Here is a 20,037-nt window from a genome sequence, read left to right as displayed (position 1 = left end):
GACAACAGCGGGCCGAGGGCGGAAGACATCCCGTGGTGCTACACGAGGGCAGCTCTCTTTTTAAGATCTAATAGAGAGATTATCGCGGCACAGGGGCTGGGGGATCATCGGGCCCTCTACAAAGAGATCCTGGGCAGGAGGACAAGGGCGGTAGAGAGGGAGGTGGAAAGGAGCGGAGGGCAATGGAGGTGGTTGTCGGCCAAGTGGCTCCCAAACCGGGCGAGAGACCTGAACTGGATGGGCGGTCTGGGAAGGCTACCGGTGAGGGAGAGGATGCACAGGGCCGGCACGGCCAGGAGCCCTTTGTGCCCCAGGGGCTGTGGGAGGGAGGAGACAGGAGGGCATGCCCTGTGGGAATGCCCCTTTGCAAGGGTCTTTTGGGGGAAGGCAAATAAGGGGGTGTTTCTCCCGGTCTGGGCCACAGCGGTGGACAAGGCTGGGGTCATGAATGCAGCTGGGATGGAGAGTCGGAAGGCTGAGGAGAGGGAGGTGTTTGGCCTCCTAGTGAGCTGGGGGAAGCTGGCCCTGTGGGACAGCAGGAATCAGAAGGTCAGGAACCCCAAAAGTAGCATGACGGGGGTGCAGTGCTACAGGGGGTGGGAAAGGAGAGTAATGGTGGAGATAGGGGTGTGTGCCCAGGTAGAAGGGGAAAAAAGGGGCGAAAAGAAATGGGAAAAGGTGAAGGTCGCCTTGAGCCTATAAAAGGCAAATGTGTAAATAGTGTATATAAAAGTGTAAATAGTGGATGTATATGTGTTGTCTGTAGAAAAGATGTTGGGTCTGTACAGTGTGTGTGTTATGTGTATGTAATGTGAATATGATGTAAAAGTATATTTGTGTAAATAAAAATTTCTTATACAAAAAAAAAAAAATCTGTTCTTATCAGTTTAATATCTGATACGTCCCCTATCAGGGGACTATATATTAAACGGATTTTTGGCACAGGGAGTCGGAGAAGGAGCTTGCTCCGTCCGCTTCAAGCATCGACCCGTTATTGCAGTGCGTTCGGGAACGGTGCGCCTCTCCAAGTTTTGTGCAAAAAAAGGTTGTGTTTTGTTGCCCTGTTCTTCCCCCTTTTTGTTTGTTTGTTTGTTTGTTTATTTTGTATATATGTAAATTGTGTTGTAAATAGGGTGAATATGTGCCCTTGTTGTAAGTGTGCTTGCCTCTGTTTTTTAGCAAAATGATGTAGTTTTCTGTGCGGGACGTAACTGTTTGTTGTCATTGCGCTGTCTCGCTTTTCCCACCTTCCCTCTCGGATTGTCTGTCCGGCCGGCTGGCGGCAGTGGCAACCCCGGGTCAGTGGGAGTGGCTGGGAAGGGGGCCGGAGGCGCCTGGTGCGCTGAAAGGTCACATTTCGCTCGGGTTTCTCTTCAGCACGCACAAATCTTTCGCCTTTTACTAAAGATTTCCGTGGAGAGGAACGCACCTGAGTTTGTGCTATTTTTGGATGCTCCGTCCACGGGACGGGGCAACTTCGAACGGTTTAAGGACAGACGGCAATGTGCGACAGGTATGCGGGTTGCTTGCGAGTCGCCGATGAGCCGAGCCGACTTGCTCGTTTCTGGCTTATCGCCTGCTTGCCGCGTGCGATCGATGCCCCGCTCGCTAAATAGCTTTGGTCGCTGCCTAGAGAGCAGCTATTCAGTAAGTAACAGTGTACTCGGTATGTGTCGAGTGTTTTTGGCGGCTGTGCCTGCCAGTGGAGGACAGTGGATCTTGGTGGGAGGAGCCAGCTGAGTCCGGTCGTTACGGTAGCTCGCCGACCGGCCAGTCAGTGCGTGCGCAGGGTTCTTGGGAAGGCGGGGAGGGGGGCCGGCTCCTGGGCCAGGTGGCGTCTTCCCCCGAGCGCGGTCCGGGGCCACCGGGAGGGCGCCGTCGGCAGGGGCCAGTTTGTGGTTATCGCTTCTCGGCCTTTTGGCTAAGATCAAGTGTAGTATCTGTTCTTATCAGTTTAATATCTGATACGTCCCCTATCAGGGGACTATATATTAAACGGATTTTTGGCACAGGGAGTCGGAGAAGGAGCTTGCTCCGTCCGCTTCAAGCATCGACCCGTTATTGCAGTGCGTTCGGGAACGGTGCGCCTCTCCAAGTTTTGTGCAAAAAAAGGTTGTGTTTTGTTGCCCTGTTCTTCCCCCTTTTTGTTTGTTTGTTTGTTTGTTTATTTTGTATATATGTAAATTGTGTTGTAAATAGGGTGAATATGTGCCCTTGTTGTAAGTGTGCTTGCCTCTGTTTTTTAGCAAAATGATGTAGTTTTCTGTGCGGGACGTAACTGTTTGTTGTCATTGCGCTGTCTCGCTTTTCCCACCTTCCCTCTCGGATTGTCTGTCCGGCCGGCTGGCGGCAGTGGCAACCCCGGGTCAGTGGGAGTGGCTGGGAAGGGGGCCGGAGGCGCCTGGTGCGCTGAAAGGTCACATTTCGCTCGGGTTTCTCTTCAGCACGCACAAATCTTTCGCCTTTTACTAAAGATTTCCGTGGAGAGGAACGCACCTGAGTTTGTGCTATTTTTGGATGCTCCGTCCACGGGACGGGGCAACTTCGAACGGTTTAAGGACAGACGGCAATGTGCGACAGGTATGCGGGTTGCTTGCGAGTCGCCGATGAGCCGAGCCGACTTGCTCGTTTCTGGCTTATCGCCTGCTTGCCGCGTGCGATCGATGCCCCGCTCGCTAAATAGCTTTGGTCGCTGCCTAGAGAGCAGCTATTCAGTAAGTAACAGTGTACTCGGTATGTGTCGAGTGTTTTTGGCGGCTGTGCCTGCCAGTGGAGGACAGTGGATCTTGGTGGGAGGAGCCAGCTGAGTCCGGTCGTTACGGTAGCTCGCCGACCGGCCAGTCAGTGCGTGCGCAGGGTTCTTGGGAAGGCGGGGAGGGGGGCCGGCTCCTGGGCCAGGTGGCGTCTTCCCCCGAGCGCGGTCCGGGGCCACCGGGAGGGCGCCGTCGGCAGGGGCCAGTTTGTGGTTATCGCTTCTCGGCCTTTTGGCTAAGATCAAGTGTAGTATCTGTTCTTATCAGACGGAAACGAGGGTCGCGATCCAGAGGCTTTTTTCGTGCGGGACCATGGATGCTCCAGGACCGGAGATGCCAGGAGGAACACTGAGGAGGAGGAATACAATTCGGCTGCAGGTTGCGACGGAGGAGAGACGGAAGGTGGACTTGCAGTATGTTGTAGTAAGGCTCTTTAAAGATTTTTTTGAGGTTGGAGTGGAGCAGATGTACTGTGTGCAGGATTACCCGAGCAGAGGCCTGTTTGATGTAACTTTGGAGAGTGAGGGCCTGTGTTTGGAGGTTTTTGAGGCCTACAAAGAACGGAAGGAGGCAGAGGTTTTAAAGGGAATTAATATGGAGCCGCTGTTTTCAAGAGATGTGAAGCTGGTTACCCTGCTGACGTACAACCCGTTTGTGACGGCGAGGGAGGTGGAGGTTTTTTTGGGAAGGTATTGCACCGTGTTGAGGACGGAAGTGAGGATGCGGAATCGTTTTGGGGTGTGGAACGGGAAGAGGCAGGTCCTGGTGAGGCTCAGGCCAGAAGAGAACGCGGTGGGCGGTGTGAGGCATCTGCCTGCAGTATTTTCCATCGGGCCGGATAAAGGTTTTCTTACCTATTCCGGCCTACCTACATACTGCAGGAGGTGCCTCAAGTATGGCCACATGGGAAAAGACTGCAGTTCGTTTGTGTGTTTGGCATGTGGGGAGGAAGGCCATGCGGCACGCGAGTGCCCGGCAGGAAGGAAGTGCCATCTGTGCGGGAGTGGGGAACACCTGATCCGGGACTGCCCGGCCCGGAGGCGCACCTACGCCGAGGCAGCAGGAGGACAGCCGGCTCCCCCTGGTGGTGGGGAGGAGGAAGCGCAGGGGGAGGGGCAGCAGAGCCAGGCAGAGGAGCAGGGACGTGAGCAGGGCAGTGCTGCTCCTGCTGAGGCAGCGCCCCCTGGAGGAGTGGAGGAGGGAGTGCCGAGACGGGGAAGCAAGCCAGCGGCGGAGGTAGCTCCTGTGGCGGAGAAGGCGGTTGAGGAGGTGGTGGAGGAGTCGGAGCTGGAGGCTTCAGCTTCCTCAGCGCCGGCATCGGGAGAAGTGCCCCCCACCCCACGTCCTCGGGCCAGGAGGGGAGAGGGGAAGGCAGGCAGAGCAGTGCCGGCCCTGGGTGGAGCAGAGGTGGTGGGCCAAGTGGAGGCAGCGGGGAAGGCACCCCCAGAGAGAGCCTTTGGGGCAGTGTGCGCAGGGGCAGCTGGGGCTGAGGAAGGAGGCCTGGAGGGGGGGGTGAAGCGCAGCCGCACCCCCACTTGGGCGGAAGCCATTGAGGAGCTGGCGGTGGAGAGCACAAGCGGGGAGAGCGGATCCCCGGGGGAGAAGGAGAAGAAGAAGAAGAAGAAGAAGAAGGTTAGGCTCGGCGTGGTCAGGGGGGGATTACACCTGGACTCTGGGGACTCCACGGATGTGTCGAGCGGTGAGAGCCTGGTGTGGGACATGGCTTCCCCCCTGTCCGAGTGTGGGTACGACGAGGGGCCGGTCCAGCAGAGGCCCCCGAATGAGGTACCGTTCCTGGATTGTGAGGAGGAAGGGGGAGGGAGGGGGGGGGGTTTTGGCCTGTGATGGCGGGGGGGCTTGTGTTTTGTTTTTTTTTCGTTGGAATGGAAGGGTTTTCTTTTTGGAGTGTGGGAGTGTGGGGATATAAGGGTTTTGAAGGGTTTTGTTTGTGGGTTTGTTTGTGCTGCCATTGTTAGTGTATGGCTGTTTTTGTTTGGTTTGAAATGTGTTTGTACAGTGGGAATGTGTTGGGACTTTGGGACTTCAGGGGAGGGAGGGGTTTTGAGTTTACTTTTGTCAAGAGGATGTGTTTTGGTTTTTGTTGTTCAGTATTTGTAAGGTAAGGCGATGTAGGAGTGGAGGGATAAAATGTTTTTTGGAAAGTTTTTGTTTGTTGGTGCCGCTTTTGTGTTGTATGGTTGTTTCTGTTCTGTTTTTGTTTGGTTTGAAATGTGTTTGTACAGTGGGAATGTGTTGGGACTTTGGGACTTCAGGGGGGGGGTTTGGTTTTACTTTTGTCAAGAGGATGTGTTTTGGTTTTTGTTGTTCAGTATTTGTAAGGTAAGGCGATGTAGGAGTGGAGGGATAAAATGTTTGTTGAAAGGTTTTGTTTGTTGGTGCTGCTTTTGTGTTGTATGGTTGTTTTCTGTTCTGTTTTTGTTTGGTTTGAAATGTGTTTGTACAGTGGGAATGTGTTGGGACTTCCGGGGAGGGTGGGGTTTTGAGTTTACATTTGTGAAGAGGATGTGGTTTGGATTTTGTTTGGTTATTGTTTGTATGTAAATGAAATGAGTTTGGTGCGGACCAATAAAATAATTTAAATATAAAAAAATCTGTTCTTATCAGTTTAATATCTGATACGTCCCCTATCAGGGGACTATATATTAAACGGATTTTTGGCACAGGGAGTCGGAGAAGGAGCTTGCTCCGTCCGCTTCAAGCATCGACCCGTTATTGCAGTGCGTTCGGGAACGGTGCGCCTCTCCAAGTTTTGTGCAAAAAAAGGTTGTGTTTTGTTGCCCTGTTCTTCCCCCTTTTTGTTTGTTTGTTTGTTTGTTTATTTTGTATATATGTAAATTGTGTTGTAAATAGGGTGAATATGTGCCCTTGTTGTAAGTGTGCTTGCCTCTGTTTTTTAGCAAAATGATGTAGTTTTCTGTGCGGGACGTAACTGTTTGTTGTCATTGCGCTGTCTCGCTTTTCCCACCTTCCCTCTCGGATTGTCTGTCCGGCCGGCTGGCGGCAGTGGCAACCCCGGGTCAGTGGGAGTGGCTGGGAAGGGGGCCGGAGGCGCCTGGTGCGCTGAAAGGTCACATTTCGCTCGGGTTTCTCTTCAGCACGCACAAATCTTTCGCCTTTTACTAAAGATTTCCGTGGAGAGGAACGCACCTGAGTTTGTGCTATTTTTGGATGCTCCGTCCACGGGACGGGGCAACTTCGAACGGTTTAAGGACAGACGGCAATGTGCGACAGGTATGCGGGTTGCTTGCGAGTCGCCGATGAGCCGAGCCGACTTGCTCGTTTCTGGCTTATCGCCTGCTTGCCGCGTGCGATCGATGCCCCGCTCGCTAAATAGCTTTGGTCGCTGCCTAGAGAGCAGCTATTCAGTAAGTAACAGTGTACTCGGTATGTGTCGAGTGTTTTTGGCGGCTGTGCCTGCCAGTGGAGGACAGTGGATCTTGGTGGGAGGAGCCAGCTGAGTCCGGTCGTTACGGTAGCTCGCCGACCGGCCAGTCAGTGCGTGCGCAGGGTTCTTGGGAAGGCGGGGAGGGGGGCCGGCTCCTGGGCCAGGTGGCGTCTTCCCCCGAGCGCGGTCCGGGGCCACCGGGAGGGCGCCGTCGGCAGGGGCCAGTTTGTGGTTATCGCTTCTCGGCCTTTTGGCTAAGATCAAGTGTAGTATCTGTTCTTATCAGTTTAATATCTGATACGTCCCCTATCAGGGGACTATATATTAAACGGATTTTTGGCACAGGGAGTCGGAGAAGGAGCTTGCTCCGTCCGCTTCAAGCATCGACCCGTTATTGCAGTGCGTTCGGGAACGGTGCGCCTCTCCAAGTTTTGTGCAAAAAAAGGTTGTGTTTTGTTGCCCTGTTCTTCCCCCTTTTTGTTTGTTTGTTTGTTTGTTTATTTTGTATATATGTAAATTGTGTTGTAAATAGGGTGAATATGTGCCCTTGTTGTAAGTGTGCTTGCCTCTGTTTTTTAGCAAAATGATGTAGTTTTCTGTGCGGGACGTAACTGTTTGTTGTCATTGCGCTGTCTCGCTTTTCCCACCTTCCCTCTCGGATTGTCTGTCCGGCCGGCTGGCGGCAGTGGCAACCCCGGGTCAGTGGGAGTGGCTGGGAAGGGGGCCGGAGGCGCCTGGTGCGCTGAAAGGTCACATTTCGCTCGGGTTTCTCTTCAGCACGCACAAATCTTTCGCCTTTTACTAAAGATTTCCGTGGAGAGGAACGCACCTGAGTTTGTGCTATTTTTGGATGCTCCGTCCACGGGACGGGGCAACTTCGAACGGTTTAAGGACAGACGGCAATGTGCGACAGGTATGCGGGTTGCTTGCGAGTCGCCGATGAGCCGAGCCGACTTGCTCGTTTCTGGCTTATCGCCTGCTTGCCGCGTGCGATCGATGCCCCGCTCGCTAAATAGCTTTGGTCGCTGCCTAGAGAGCAGCTATTCAGTAAGTAACAGTGTACTCGGTATGTGTCGAGTGTTTTTGGCGGCTGTGCCTGCCAGTGGAGGACAGTGGATCTTGGTGGGAGGAGCCAGCTGAGTCCGGTCGTTACGGTAGCTCGCCGACCGGCCAGTCAGTGCGTGCGCAGGGTTCTTGGGAAGGCGGGGAGGGGGGCCGGCTCCTGGGCCAGGTGGCGTCTTCCCCCGAGCGCGGTCCGGGGCCACCGGGAGGGCGCCGTCGGCAGGGGCCAGTTTGTGGTTATCGCTTCTCGGCCTTTTGGCTAAGATCAAGTGGTTTGTGGTGGAGAGAAGCGACCAATTTTGTAAGTATGGCGAGCAGTAACTGGAGAGCAGTGCGGAATACTGTGAGAGTAAAGTGGGCAGGAGCCCCAGGGAGAATGCCCCAGAGGGAGGAGTTTGTCAAGGCCTTCGTCTTGGAGAAGTTCTCGCTGTCGGAGAACGACATTCTGGGGATACAGCGGAACGGAAGGGAGGAGTTCGTGGATGTAGCCTTCAGAGGACCGGAGGCATTTAAGGCGTTCATGGAGCGGTGCAAGAGGGAAGATCTGGGGTCATACCGCGTTGAATCCATGGAGAGGAGGAACCACAGGGTGGTGATTATCAACCTCTTCGACATGAACGTGCCGGACGAGGCTGTCGGGAGGTACCTGGAGAGGTACGCCAGGGTGGTGGCCGGACCCAGATACCGGAGGGACGTCTACGGCTTCTGGAACGGCCAGAGGGTGTACGAGGTTCTGCTCCGAGAGAGTGACCATGGATACGAGGGCTTCCTCCATCCTCCAGCCCTCTGCATGGTCGAAGGGGTGAAGGGCCACGTCATGTACTCCAGGCAGCCTCCCTTCTGTCGGCGATGCATGGAGGTGGGCCACGTCGACGCGGGGTGCATGTTGGTGGTCTGCCACAATTGCCGACAAAGAGGGCACATGGCGGCCGAGTGCAAGGAGCCGCGCACCTGCAACGTCTGCGGCTCGGGGGAGCATCTCATGAGGGCATGCCCTGAGCGCCGCCGCACCTACGCCGATGCAGCCAGGGAGAGAGCAGCGCCTACACCAGGGCCAGCGGGGGCTGAGAGGCCTGTACCAGGCCCAACGGAGGCTGAGAGGCCTACACCAGGCCCAGCAGAGGCTGAGAGGCCTACACCAGGCCCAACAGAGGCTGACGGGCCTACACCAGGCCCAAAGGAGGCAGAGAGGCCTACATCAGGCCCAGCAGGGGCTGAGAGGCCTACACCAGGCCCAGCAGGGGCTGAGAGGCCTACACCAGGCCCAACAGAAGCTGAGAGGCCTACATCAGGCCCAGTGGAGGCTGAGGGGCCTACACCAGGCCCAACAGAGCGCAGGAAGGGGGAGCAGAGAGGGCTTGCACCAGGCTCAGCGGGGCCTAGCACCGAGGAAGGCCCGATCCCAGACACCGATCTGGAGCTCGGCAGCAGGGAGGGGAGGGAGACGGCGGATGAGGGCAGCGATGACTCCGACATGGAGCTGTCCATGGAGGAGGATGCCGTCATCAGGCTGAGGGGAGAGAAGAGGAAGGAGAGGCCTGAGATGGCTGGAGCTCCACCAGGGGGGAGGCAGGCAAAGGCCAGGGCCCCGACCAAAGCCAAGGCTAGGCCCAAGGACTGGGCCGAAGAGGTGGAGAAGGAGATGGGGGATTCGGACGCTCCATTGCCGGCGGAACCCAGGATGGGGATGGAGAAAATTTTTGGAAGGAGGTAGGCTGAAGGCCAACACCTTTATTACATTTTTATTCATGGGGAAAAAATTTTTGTCTCTTAATGCCAGGGGCATAAAAGACCGGGACAAAAGGTTGGCGCTGTTTTTATCTTTAAAAGAGGTGCCATTCAATGTACTTTTTTTGCAGGAATGTCATTTGGGAGGGGGGAGGGATGTGGCCATTTTTCGTAGGGATTGGGATCTGGGGCCTTCAGTGTGGTCAGTAGGCAATGTCCACGCTGACGGTTTGGGGATTTTGTTTAAAGGAAGGGGGGTAGAAATTGAGGAGTTTCTGACGATAGTCCCAGGAAGGCTCATGTGTGCGGATGTTTTGTGGGGAGGGGAGAGAATGAGATTTGTCAATGTGCATGCCCCGTGCAATATTTCTCAGAGGTATGATTTTTTTAAACTTTTGCCAGAAGTTTTGGCTACAAATAGGAGTATTATTTTGGGGGGGGATTTCAATGTGTCTGTGGATGAGGGGATAGTGGGGGGAAGGAGGGATTTTTCAGTTCTTTATTTAAAAAAAGAGATTTTGGTTAAGTTTTCTTTGTTTGATTGTTTTAGGGAAAATGGCCGACAGGGGGAGGGGTTTACATGGGCAAATTCCAGGGGCTGCAGGAGAAGGCTGGATTATTTTTTTGTGTCCAAAAGTTTTCGTTTGGAAAAGTTTGTGGTGATGCCAAGCTGGTCATCGGACCATTGTTTAATAAAGTGCATTTTGGAGGGAGGGGAGAACGAAAGGAAAAGGAGATGGAGTTTTAATGCCGAACTCCTAGAGGACTTTTGTTTTATAGAGCAATTTAAGGAATTTTATTTGGGTTGGAAGGCCTTCAAAGCCCAGTTTTTATGTGTTTTGGATTGGTGGGAGCTGGTAAAAATTAGAATTAAGGAGTTTTGCATGGCCTACGGGATAGCCAAGAGGAGGGAGGAGAGAGAGAGAGTGTGGGCACTGCAGAGTGAACTGCAATACTGGGTGGGCGTGGCAAACAGGGGAGGGAGGGTAAAGACAGAAGAGGTAAAGGCACTAAAGGAACAAATAAGGGCCTATTATATGGAGAAGGCAAAAAGGTTTGCCTTCCTGGCGAGGGTGGAGAGGAAGGAAAGAGATGAGCGAGTAACGCCTTTCTTTTTCAAAATGGTAAGTACACGCCAAAGTGAGGGATGGATAGAGGCGTTAGCCACAAAGGAGGGGGAGGTAAGACTGCAGGAGGAAAAGCTAGACGCTGCAGCGCTTTTCTATTCTGTGCTGTTTGGTAGGGAGGAGAGGGACACGGAGGAGGGGGACAGGCTGGTGGCGCAGCTTTGGAGGAAGGTGCAGGACGGACAACAGGAAGCTTTGGGGAGGGAAATAAATAAGGAAGAGGTAAGGGAAGCTTTGTTCTCCCTAAAGGCGGGGAAAACTCCAGGGAGGGACGGAATAACAAGGGAGTTATATACCCACTTTTGGGGAGAGATGGCAGAGGACCTGGTGGAGGTGTTTAACCGGGTGGGAGAAGTGGGGAAAATGCCCCAGTCGATGAGGGAGGGGGTTATACACCTCCTTTTTAAGAAGGGAGAGAGGAAAGACCTGGGGAACTGGCGGCCAATCACACTCCTCTGCACCGATTACAAGGTGCTGGGGAAGGTGCTGGCCAACAGGGCCAAGGGAGTGTTGGGGGAGGTTCTGGGGCCGGACCAAACTTGTGCGGTCCCGGGAAGGATGGGGTCCCAGAACCTAGTGCTGTTGAGGGATGTGCTGGCCTGGGCTAAAAGTAGGAAGGTGGGGATAGGAGTGATTGGCCTGGACCAGCAAAAGGCTTTTGACCGGGTCGACCATGCCTTCCTGGTACAGGTCCTGGACAGAATGGGGTTTGGAGGGGGTTTTGTTGCCTGGGTAAAGGCCCTCTACAACGGAGCCTTCAGCCGGGTGAAGGTTAACGGGGCTTTGAGTGTGCCGGTGAGGCAGGGTAGAGGGGTGAGGCAGGGGTGTCCCCTGTCTCCTTTGCTGTATGTATGTGTGATAGAGCCCCTGGCGGAGCTGATGAGGCAGGACACGGTTTTTAGGGGCCTGCAGATCCCAGGCAGTGGGGGCGAGAGGGTAAAGGTGCTGCAGTACGCAGATGACACCACAGTGGTGGTCTCCTCAGAGAGGGATGTGGAGAGGGTCATGGGCCTGGTGGGCCAGTACTGTCGAGGGTCAGGGTCGAGGATAAATTATGGTAAGTCGATAGTGATGGTGACCGAGGGATGGAGAGGGAGGAAGGGGGAGCAGCATGGCCTGACAGTGTGTGGGGACGGGATGAAGGTGCTGGGGATCCGGTTCAGCAGGGAGGGGGCGGACAGGCTGAACTGGGAACAGTGCCTAGAAAAGGTAAGGAAGAGGTTAGGCTTGTGGAGGGCGAGAACACTAACCCTATCAGGTAAGATTTTAATAGTGAAGGCGGACATTTTGCCGCAACTTATTTATTTAGGGAGAGTTTTCCCGATCCCGGCGGGGTGCAAGATCGTTTTAAACCGGATGATTTTTAATTTTCTGTGGGGAGGGCGTGTGGAACCGGTAAAGAGGGAAATTTTGTTTTTGCCAGTGGAGAGGGGAGGGCGGGGTCTAGTGGACGTAGGCCTGAAGCTTGAGGTGTTGTACCTAAAAAGCATCGTCGACACCTTGGTGGGAGCTGGGAGCCATAAGAGCAGACATCTCATGAGGATGTGGGTGGGGACAGCCATGAGAGAGCTGGTGGGGTGGGACAATAGGGGGCCGAGGGCGGAGGACATCCCGTGGTGCTACTCAAGGGCGGTGCTGTTCTTGAGAGCAAACAGCGAGACCATCATGGCGCAGGGGCTGAAGGACCACAGGGCCCTATATAAAGCGCTCTTGGGCAGGAGGGCGAGGGAGGTAGAGAGGGAGGTGGAGAGAAATGGAGGGCAGTGGAAGTTTTTGTCCGCCAGGTGGCTCCCAAACCGAGCAAGCGACCTGAACTGGTTGGGCGGTCTGGGGAGATTGCCGGTGAGGGAGAGGATGCACAGGGCTGGCACTGCCAGGAGCCCTTTGTGCCCCAGGGGCTGTGGGAGGGAGGAGACAGGGGGGCATGCCCTGTGGGAATGCCCTTTTGCTAAGGTCTTTTGGGGGAGGGCAAATAGGGTGGTGTTCCTCCCGATATGGGCCACAGCAGTGGACAGAGCAGCAGCCATGAAGGCTGTTGGTTTGGAGAGGGTGAAGGCTGAGGAAAGGGAGGTGTTCAGCCTCCTGGTGAGCTGGGGGAAGCTGGCCTTGTGGGACAGCCGAAATAGGAAAATTGTGAACCCCTCAGACGGCATGACGGGGGTGCAGTGCTACAAGGGTTGGGAAAGAAGGGTGGCGGTGGAGATAAGGGTGTGCGCCCAGGTAGAGGGACAGGAGAGGTGGAAAAAGAAATGGGGAAAGGTGAAGGCCGCCTTAGGCCTATAATAGTGGCCTAATAAAATTAGGCCGATGAAAGTGTAAATAGTGTACATAAATTGTTAAATAATGAATGTATATGTGTTGTGTTTGTAGAAAGCGTGAGGGGTTTGTATATTGTTTGTGTTATGTGTGTTTAATGTAAATACAATGTAATGTGATATGTGTGGAAATAAAAGTTTATAAAACAAAAAAAAATCTGTTCTTATCAGTTTAATATCTGATACGTCCCCTATCAGGGGACTATATATTAAACGGATTTTTGGCACAGGGAGTCGGAGAAGGAGCTTGCTCCGTCCGCTTCAAGCATCGACCCGTTATTGCAGTGCGTTCGGGAACGGTGCGCCTCTCCAAGTTTTGTGCAAAAAAAGGTTGTGTTTTGTTGCCCTGTTCTTCCCCCTTTTTGTTTGTTTGTTTGTTTGTTTATTTTGTATATATGTAAATTGTGTTGTAAATAGGGTGAATATGTGCCCTTGTTGTAAGTGTGCTTGCCTCTGTTTTTTAGCAAAATGATGTAGTTTTCTGTGCGGGACGTAACTGTTTGTTGTCATTGCGCTGTCTCGCTTTTCCCACCTTCCCTCTCGGATTGTCTGTCCGGCCGGCTGGCGGCAGTGGCAACCCCGGGTCAGTGGGAGTGGCTGGGAAGGGGGCCGGAGGCGCCTGGTGCGCTGAAAGGTCACATTTCGCTCGGGTTTCTCTTCAGCACGAATTAACCTGTTGCCTACCACTGGCTTGCTAGTGGTAGACAAGGGGTTTTCGGCTGTTTCTTGAGAGGCTTCTCAGAGCTTGTGTCCCTTCTCTCTCTCCCTTTTTCCTCCCTTTCTTGGCTCCTTCGCCCCCCTCTTTTTTCCACCTGGTTTTTCCTCCTAACCTGACGGGCTGCGAGTTCCGTTCCCAGTACGTGGCTTGACCGCGGCTGGTGCGGGCTCGCAGTTCACGGACCACCCCCGGAACAGCTGTGCCTGGAGCGAGGAGAGAGTACCAGTGGCTTGACCGCGGCCCTCTCTGACCTCCAGGTACCCCAGGGCCTGTTGGGAGGAACCAACCAGGTGGCTGGAGAGAAGGAGCGAGGGAGCTGATCCAGGAACTGCGGAGGGAGCTGCCGTTGCCAGAGCCTGCCACCAGAGGGAGCCGGACCCGGAGGAGCCTCGAGGATCCAGAGAGCCAGCCAAGAAGCCCGGGACTCCACCACCTTTTCCTGGACTGAGGCGGCGACGAGGATCCTCGAGAGCCAGCCAGCGGAGGCAGAGACTCGCCTGGAGGCCACCCTGCCAGAAGACTCCCGCCATCCGGAGGACGAGCTCCACTGCTGCAGAACGCTTTTCTGCCGGAAGCCAGAGGCGAGTACCAGAGCTGCCCGGAGAGAACGCCCGGAAGGGCTGCTCTCCGGGCCTGTACCAGCCTTGCTGGGCCTTCGCCGGTTGCTCTCTCTGCCTCTGGTTTTTCAGGCCCTGCAGCAGATCCAGCGGGACCCCTCCGGAGGACGAGGCGTGCGGAGCAGGCAGAAAGGGGGATCCGTGGACCTCCCCCCAGAAGACGGCGGCGCCCTTTGGATCCGGACCTGTTTGCTGCGTGCCGGACCAACGCTTGGCGCCCCCCACCGGAAGGGAGGTTCACTAGCGGCAGGGGAGCTGAACCATCGGCCCCCCTTGCATGTTCGGTCCCCCTGGGACAGGCCATCAACCTCAGGCGTTTCTCTGTTCTCTGCCTACAGCTGGACTCCGGCCCCCAGCAGGAATGGCGACGGCGGCTCAGCCAGGTGTGCGGCGCCACAATGCCGTCCGGCTAACCCTCCTGAACAGCGGAGAGGGGGGCAGCAGCGACAGGGTAGGCCCCCTGGTGGAGCACGGGGTGAATGGCGCAGCTGTGGAGGGCGCCACCGAGCCAGCGTCCACTAGGGGGGGAACCAATGCTGCTGCCCCAACAGCCAACAGCCAGAGGAGAGTGACAGGTATGACCCGCCTGGAGTTTAGCCGGGCAGTGCTTCAGCGAGCCATGGGCTTCGTGCCAGGCGACCTGAACTGCCTGGTGAAGGTTCCAGGTAATGCTGATATTTTTGAAATTAGCTTTAAAAACGCTAATGTCCTGGAGAGGTTCTGGAACCTCTATAGAGAGGGGAAGGACAGGTCTCCCCTCAACAACTTTCAAGTTGAGCCCCTGTCCGACACGGAAAGCAAAGTGGTCACTGTGCAGTTTTTTAATGAAACTGTACAGGACCACGATGTGAGTACGTGGTTGGGCAGGTATGGGAAAGTAAAATCTGAAGCCAGGAGGGTCCTGGATGAGGATGGAGTCTGGACCGGGGCCAGGAAATGGCTGGTCCAGCTCAAGTCTGACCCCTCTGCAGTGGGGGGGGTATGTCACATCCCCAGCACCATCACGCTGGGGAGACACCGGGGCGTGGTGTTTTATTACGGCATGCCCAAGCTGTGCAGGAACTGCGGCGAGTTAGGTCACTTGGCCGCAGCCTGCACAGTGGTCAAGTGCAAGTCGTGTGGCGGCGAGCACGAGACCAGGTCGTGCCGTGACCCGAGGCCCTGTAATCTTTGCGGGGTGAGGGGGCATCTATTCCGGGATTGCCCCCTCTCGTACGCGAACAGGGCCCGGAGCACCGCGCCCCCACCACCGTCAATGACTGCCCCCCCTCCCCCACCCCACCCTACCCCCACACCACGCATTAGAGCACCCACTCCCCCTTTGCCCCAGCCTGACAGCCTAACCCCCACAACACAAACACTACCAATCCTTCCCTGCAGCACAACACCGGCAACCCCCACCTCAACAGCACCCCCTGTTACCCAACCCACTGTCACCACAGTTAAAGAGGAGCCTGACTCTGACACCCCCATTGTGGTGGAGGGGTCAGACTCCTCATCTGCAGAATCGGACACAAATTCCATCACTCCGTGGCAAAAACCGAAACGAAAGGGGAAAAGAATTCGATCACCCACAACAGCCAAACCGCAAAATACACCCAGCCAGCCTCCAAACCCAGCAATAACACGCCAACCGATCAATGCCAAAAGACACACAGTACAATCTAATAAAAAACCGGTACACAGTCCCAAATCTTTCGCCAGGCCTAATACCCTTCCCAAACCTCCCACTCATCCACCAAAATCAGTACATTACAAGGAAAACCTACAAAACATCGGCACACTTCACCCCCACTCCATCAGGGACCAGCCAGCCCCCGGTCCGGACTCTCAAAGGGAGGCGACAACATCCCCCTCCTCCCAGGCCCTCCTAGGCCCTGGGGGGAGGCCTGGGGCAAAAACAACCACCCCCACCTCTCCAGGACGGAACCTCCCAGGCAGTCAGGAGGGGAGACCCATGGGAGAACATGGTCAGGGGGTGAGTAGGCGCCACAATAACCCGGATACAATTTTCAATACAATTAATCAAATCTGTCAGAATATGGCTAACAGCCATACTGGATCACCAGACACACAAAAACAATAAATATTATGGCACACAACTTTACACTCACCACACTTAACACCCGAAGTATCAGACACCCCGACAAACGCACCACCGTTTTCTCCATTCTATCACAGATCCCCTCAGACGTCGTCCTGCTCCAGGAATGTGGTATTCCGTTTCGGGAGTGGGATGGCGTTCTGGGGGAGGAATGGAGAATGGGAGACTCTCTCTGGTCTGGCTCAAACATCGCCAGAGCTGATGGGGTCGGCACGTTGATGAAAAATCCCTATGCTAAAATAACAGCACACAGCATTGTGGAGAGTGGGCGAATCCTCGTCACCGATCTCGAGGTCGGGGGTTCCCCACTCAGGGTCATCAACGTGTACGGTCCCACCAGCGTGGCCGAGAGGGTCTCCCTATTCACTAAACTACCACCACTGTTACACTGCACGATGCCCGTCGTCGTAGGGGGAGATTTCAACTGTGTTTTAAGAGATGAGGACCGCAGCAAACCAAGGCCGGATCGCTCCGGCACCCTGCTGCGGTCCCTCATCGAGGATTTCTCCCTCTGCGACGCCGGGGGCGCCTCTCCTCCCCAACACACTTTTGTGAGTTCCTCTGGCTCCTCCTCATCCAGAATTGACATGTTTCTGCTCTCCCCAGGCCTGAGGGTGCACAGCTATTCCACCAAGGCGGTGCACTTCTCGGACCACCACATGGTAACCGTGTCCCTGGTCTGGGAGAAACCTATAACCGTGGGTAAGGGGCTCTGGCAGATGAATATCAGCCATCTCCAAGACCCCCAGGTGCGTCTCTCCTTCTCGAGAAGATACCTGGAGTGGGTGAGTCTGAAACATCTCTTTGACTCCCCGGTGGAGTGGTGGGAGATGGTGAAGGAGCGAGTGCGGGGCTACTTCCGGGCAGTCGGACGGAGGAAGGCGAAGGAAGGGAGGGCAGTTTTTGAACGCCACAATGCTGCCCTCCAAAGACTAAGCCTCCTCCAGTCCCGAGGCCTGGATGTCAGCAGCGAAATTGCACAAGCTCGGCAGAGCCTCACCACCCTCTACCGGGAAGAGCGGAAGAAACAGACCTTCCGCTCCAAACTCCAGGGCCTCCAGGAGGATGAGAAGTGCACGCGGTTCTTCTTCCGCAGGGCACGAACCAAGACGAATAACATCTTGTCTCTCTATAACAGCAGAGGTGTGGTGGTGTCTGAAGAGGCGGAGGCCCGGGAGGTGGCCAGGGAGTTCTACGAGGGCCTTTACAGCGAGAGGCCCTCAGACGGGGCTCTCATGGACACCTTCCTGGGCTGCCTGGACAGACGCCTGGGAGATGAGCAGATGGAGGCGGAGTTGAGCACTGAGGAACTCACCAGGGCCGTGCACTCCTTGAATACACACAAAGCTCCGGGCCCTGACGGAATCCCAGCTGAGTTTTACCAGGCTCACTGGGATCTCCTGAAGGGGGACGTGGCGGAAGTGTTCAGGGCTGCGTACAGGGAGGGGCGGCTAGGCGCCTCACTGAGACAGAGCTCAGTAGCTCTTGTCCCAAAGAAGGGGGACCTGAAGGACCTCCGCAACTGGCGGCCGATCAACCTCCTCTCAGTCGATTATAAGATCATGGCGAAGGCGCTGATGGGGAGGTTCCAAGGCCTGATAACATCGGTGATCGGACCGGACCAGACCTGCAGCGTGCAGGGGAGGTCCATAAATGACAACCTGCTCCTCGCGAGGGATCTAATCATCCACTCCGGGGAGCGGAGGTCCCCCTTGTGCCTTCTCAGTCTCGATCAAGAGAAGGCATTTGACCGGGTGAGTCACGTGTGCTTGGAGAGAGTGCTGGAGAAAATGAACATTCCTGGCCCCCTCCTGCGCTGGACAAAGATCTGTCTGACAGACATAACGGGCAGAGTGGTTGTCAATCGACAGCCCTCTGCCCCGTTCGATGTCAGGTCTGGCGTCAGGCAGGGGTGCCCTCTAGCATCTCTCCTGTACGTCATCTACCTGGAACCGTTCCTCCAGGCCATTAGGGCCAATTCAGGGGTGGTGGGCTATCCACTCCCTGGAGCGGGGGGGGAACGGCTAAAGGTGATGGCGTACATGGACGACATTGCCATCGTCGCCACAGACAGTCGTTCTATCGCTTGTGCCACCAAGGTGTTGGACGACTTCTGTGTGGCCACTGGCGCCCTGGTCAACAGGGACAAGAGTGAACTGTTTCTGTCTCCACATTGGAGTGAGGAGCTGACCGTTTCCTTCCCTGTGCGTAGGAATACCATCAAGCTCCTGGGGGTGACCTTCCAGGCTGACGGAGGAGGGAGAACCAGCTGGGAGGAAGCCCTCCGCCACGTCCAAAATAAAATCAGGAGCTGGAGTGCACGGCCCTTGACCATGGCGGGTAAGATCCTCGTCCTGAAGGCAATTGTCCTACCCATTCTGCTCTATGTGGGGAGGGTGTTTCCCCCAGACAAAGCCACCGGGAAGCTAATTACCCGGATGGCTTTCCGCTTTGTCTGGGGGAGCACCATGGAAAAACTTAAACGCGTCACCCTCCTCAAAGAGGAGCGGAATGGGGGGCGGGGGGTCCCAGACATTGTGAACATCATCATGGTGCAGGGTCTGGCCACCCTTGTCCAGAATGCAGGGAAGGTGGGTAAGGCCTCTGGTACCTTTGCCAGGTACTATGCCACCCCCTTCCTCAGAGCAATGGGCTTGGGTGTGCTGGACCTCACCATACCCTATAGCTGGGACCCCCCCTATGTTTATCGAGCCCTGAAGGACTTTGCCTACAGGACGGGTCTGCCCAGGGCTGGCCTAACCTCGTGGAGCTATAAAATGATTATGGCTCATTTAAGATCTGGAGAAATTGTAACGCTCCCGAGGGGGGGGCCAGACCTGGACCCGCAAGTCATCTGGGCAAATGTAACACACAAATGTCTTACAAACAAACAAAAAGACATTGCCTGGATGACAGCCCATAGGTGTCTCCCCACACGAACGTTTATGTACCGCCGGCACTTAGCCCTCACCGAGCGCTGCCCCCACGGATGCACTGACTCAGAACACATCCACCACCTGTTCTGGGAGTGCTCCGTGGCCAGGCGGGTCTGGGGCCTTGTTTGTTCCTCTGTCTCCCTAAGCAGGTTCCTGCCAAGATCCTCCCTGATGGCTGAGGGCATCCTCTACGGTCCGCCGGGGGGATGCAAGACCACCGTGCTCCAGCGTCAGTGGAGGATCATCAACACCGTGAAGCAGGTCCTGTGGGAGACGAGGAACATCAAGGTCTACCAGAAAACATCTGTAGACCTGGTCACTCTCCGGAGGAGGATCCAAAACCTCCTCCAGGACGGCATTCTGGTGGACATGCACACAAACAAGAACCTGGCGAGAGAGAAGTGGGGGGTGGACCACTGGAAAGAATTCATCATATAGTCCACCCCCCCAAGGGACACAGAAGGGACACAGAAGCCTCTCGGGACAACCAAACCTGAGCGGAATGGACTCTTTCTTTACTATTTTCTCGTCTTTTAATTCACCTTAGTTTCTTTATTGTTGAAATTGATTTTGTTAAGTTTTGTAAGGTCTCTTTGTAATATTTTGTAATCACTCTTTCTTTAAGTTTGTTTTCATTCCTTTGAGGTCTTTGTTTCATTAGTCTAAGTTCTTGATTAAATGATTATTTTGTGTTAATTAGTGTGTTTTAAAAAAAGAAAAAGAATTTTAAAATGTAAAGAAATGTAAAAAAACCAATAAAACCACATTTTACTAAAGATTTCCGTGGAGAGGAACGCACCTGAGTTTGTGCTATTTTTGGATGCTCCGTCCACGGGACGGGGCAACTTCGAACGGTTTAAGGACAGACGGCAATGTGCGACAGGTATGCGGGTTGCTTGCGAGTCGCCGATGAGCCGAGCCGACTTGCTCGTTTCTGGCTTATCGCCTGCTTGCCGCGTGCGATCGATGCCCCGCTCGCTAAATAGCTTTGGTCGCTGCCTAGAGAGCAGCTATTCAGTAAGTAACAGTGTACTCGGTATGTGTCGAGTGTTTTTGGCGGCTGTGCCTGCCAGTGGAGGACAGTGGATCTTGGTGGGAGGAGCCAGCTGAGTCCGGTCGTTACGGTAGCTCGCCGACCGGCCAGTCAGTGCGTGCGCAGGGTTCTTGGGAAGGCGGGGAGGGGGGCCGGCTCCTGGGCCAGGTGGCGTCTTCCCCCGAGCGCGGTCCGGGGCCACCGGGAGGGCGCCGTCGGCAGGGGCCAGTTTGTGGTT

At 55.1% G+C, this 20,037-nt stretch overlaps 7 non-coding genes and 3 pseudogenes across 7 annotated transcripts; all 10 read left to right on the top strand.

The window, feature by feature from the left end:
- Positions 1–842: 842 nt before the first annotated feature.
- Positions 843–1,025, top strand: LOC133106366 (U2 spliceosomal RNA). Its single transcript, XR_009704478.1, has one exon. It is a non-coding gene; the product is annotated as a U2 spliceosomal RNA (small nuclear RNA).
- A 332-nt stretch (positions 1,026–1,357) lies between these two features.
- LOC133105710 (U5 spliceosomal RNA) lies at positions 1,358–1,469 on the top strand. The gene has a single exon (XR_009703904.1). It is a non-coding gene; the product is annotated as a U5 spliceosomal RNA (small nuclear RNA).
- A 432-nt stretch (positions 1,470–1,901) lies between these two features.
- On the top strand, positions 1,902–2,092 carry LOC133106463 (U2 spliceosomal RNA). Its single transcript, XR_009704502.1, has one exon. It is a non-coding gene; the product is annotated as a U2 spliceosomal RNA (small nuclear RNA).
- A 332-nt stretch (positions 2,093–2,424) lies between these two features.
- LOC133105709 (U5 spliceosomal RNA) lies at positions 2,425–2,536 on the top strand. Its single transcript, XR_009703903.1, has one exon. It is a non-coding gene; the product is annotated as a U5 spliceosomal RNA (small nuclear RNA).
- A 432-nt stretch (positions 2,537–2,968) lies between these two features.
- On the top strand, positions 2,969–3,076 carry LOC133106580 (U2 spliceosomal RNA; annotated as a pseudogene).
- Positions 3,077–5,344: 2,268 nt separating this feature from the next.
- LOC133106375 (U2 spliceosomal RNA) lies at positions 5,345–5,517 on the top strand (annotated as a pseudogene).
- Positions 5,518–5,849: 332 nt separating this feature from the next.
- Positions 5,850–5,961, top strand: LOC133105708 (U5 spliceosomal RNA). Its single transcript, XR_009703902.1, has one exon. It is a non-coding gene; the product is annotated as a U5 spliceosomal RNA (small nuclear RNA).
- A 432-nt stretch (positions 5,962–6,393) lies between these two features.
- LOC133106451 (U2 spliceosomal RNA) lies at positions 6,394–6,584 on the top strand. The gene has a single exon (XR_009704497.1). It is a non-coding gene; the product is annotated as a U2 spliceosomal RNA (small nuclear RNA).
- A 332-nt stretch (positions 6,585–6,916) lies between these two features.
- Positions 6,917–7,028, top strand: LOC133105707 (U5 spliceosomal RNA). Its single transcript, XR_009703901.1, has one exon. It is a non-coding gene; the product is annotated as a U5 spliceosomal RNA (small nuclear RNA).
- Positions 7,029–12,522: 5,494 nt separating this feature from the next.
- Positions 12,523–12,701, top strand: LOC133106413 (U2 spliceosomal RNA; annotated as a pseudogene).
- The last annotated feature ends 7,336 nt before the right edge of the window (positions 12,702–20,037 follow it).

Source organism: Conger conger, chromosome 12 (genome assembly GCF_963514075.1).
Source record: "Conger conger chromosome 12, fConCon1.1, whole genome shotgun sequence".
Classification (NCBI taxonomy): domain Eukaryota; kingdom Metazoa; phylum Chordata; class Actinopteri; order Anguilliformes; family Congridae; genus Conger; species Conger conger.
The sequence above is the reverse complement of the archived record's forward strand: the minus strand, read 5'-3'. Positions and strand labels throughout refer to the sequence as shown.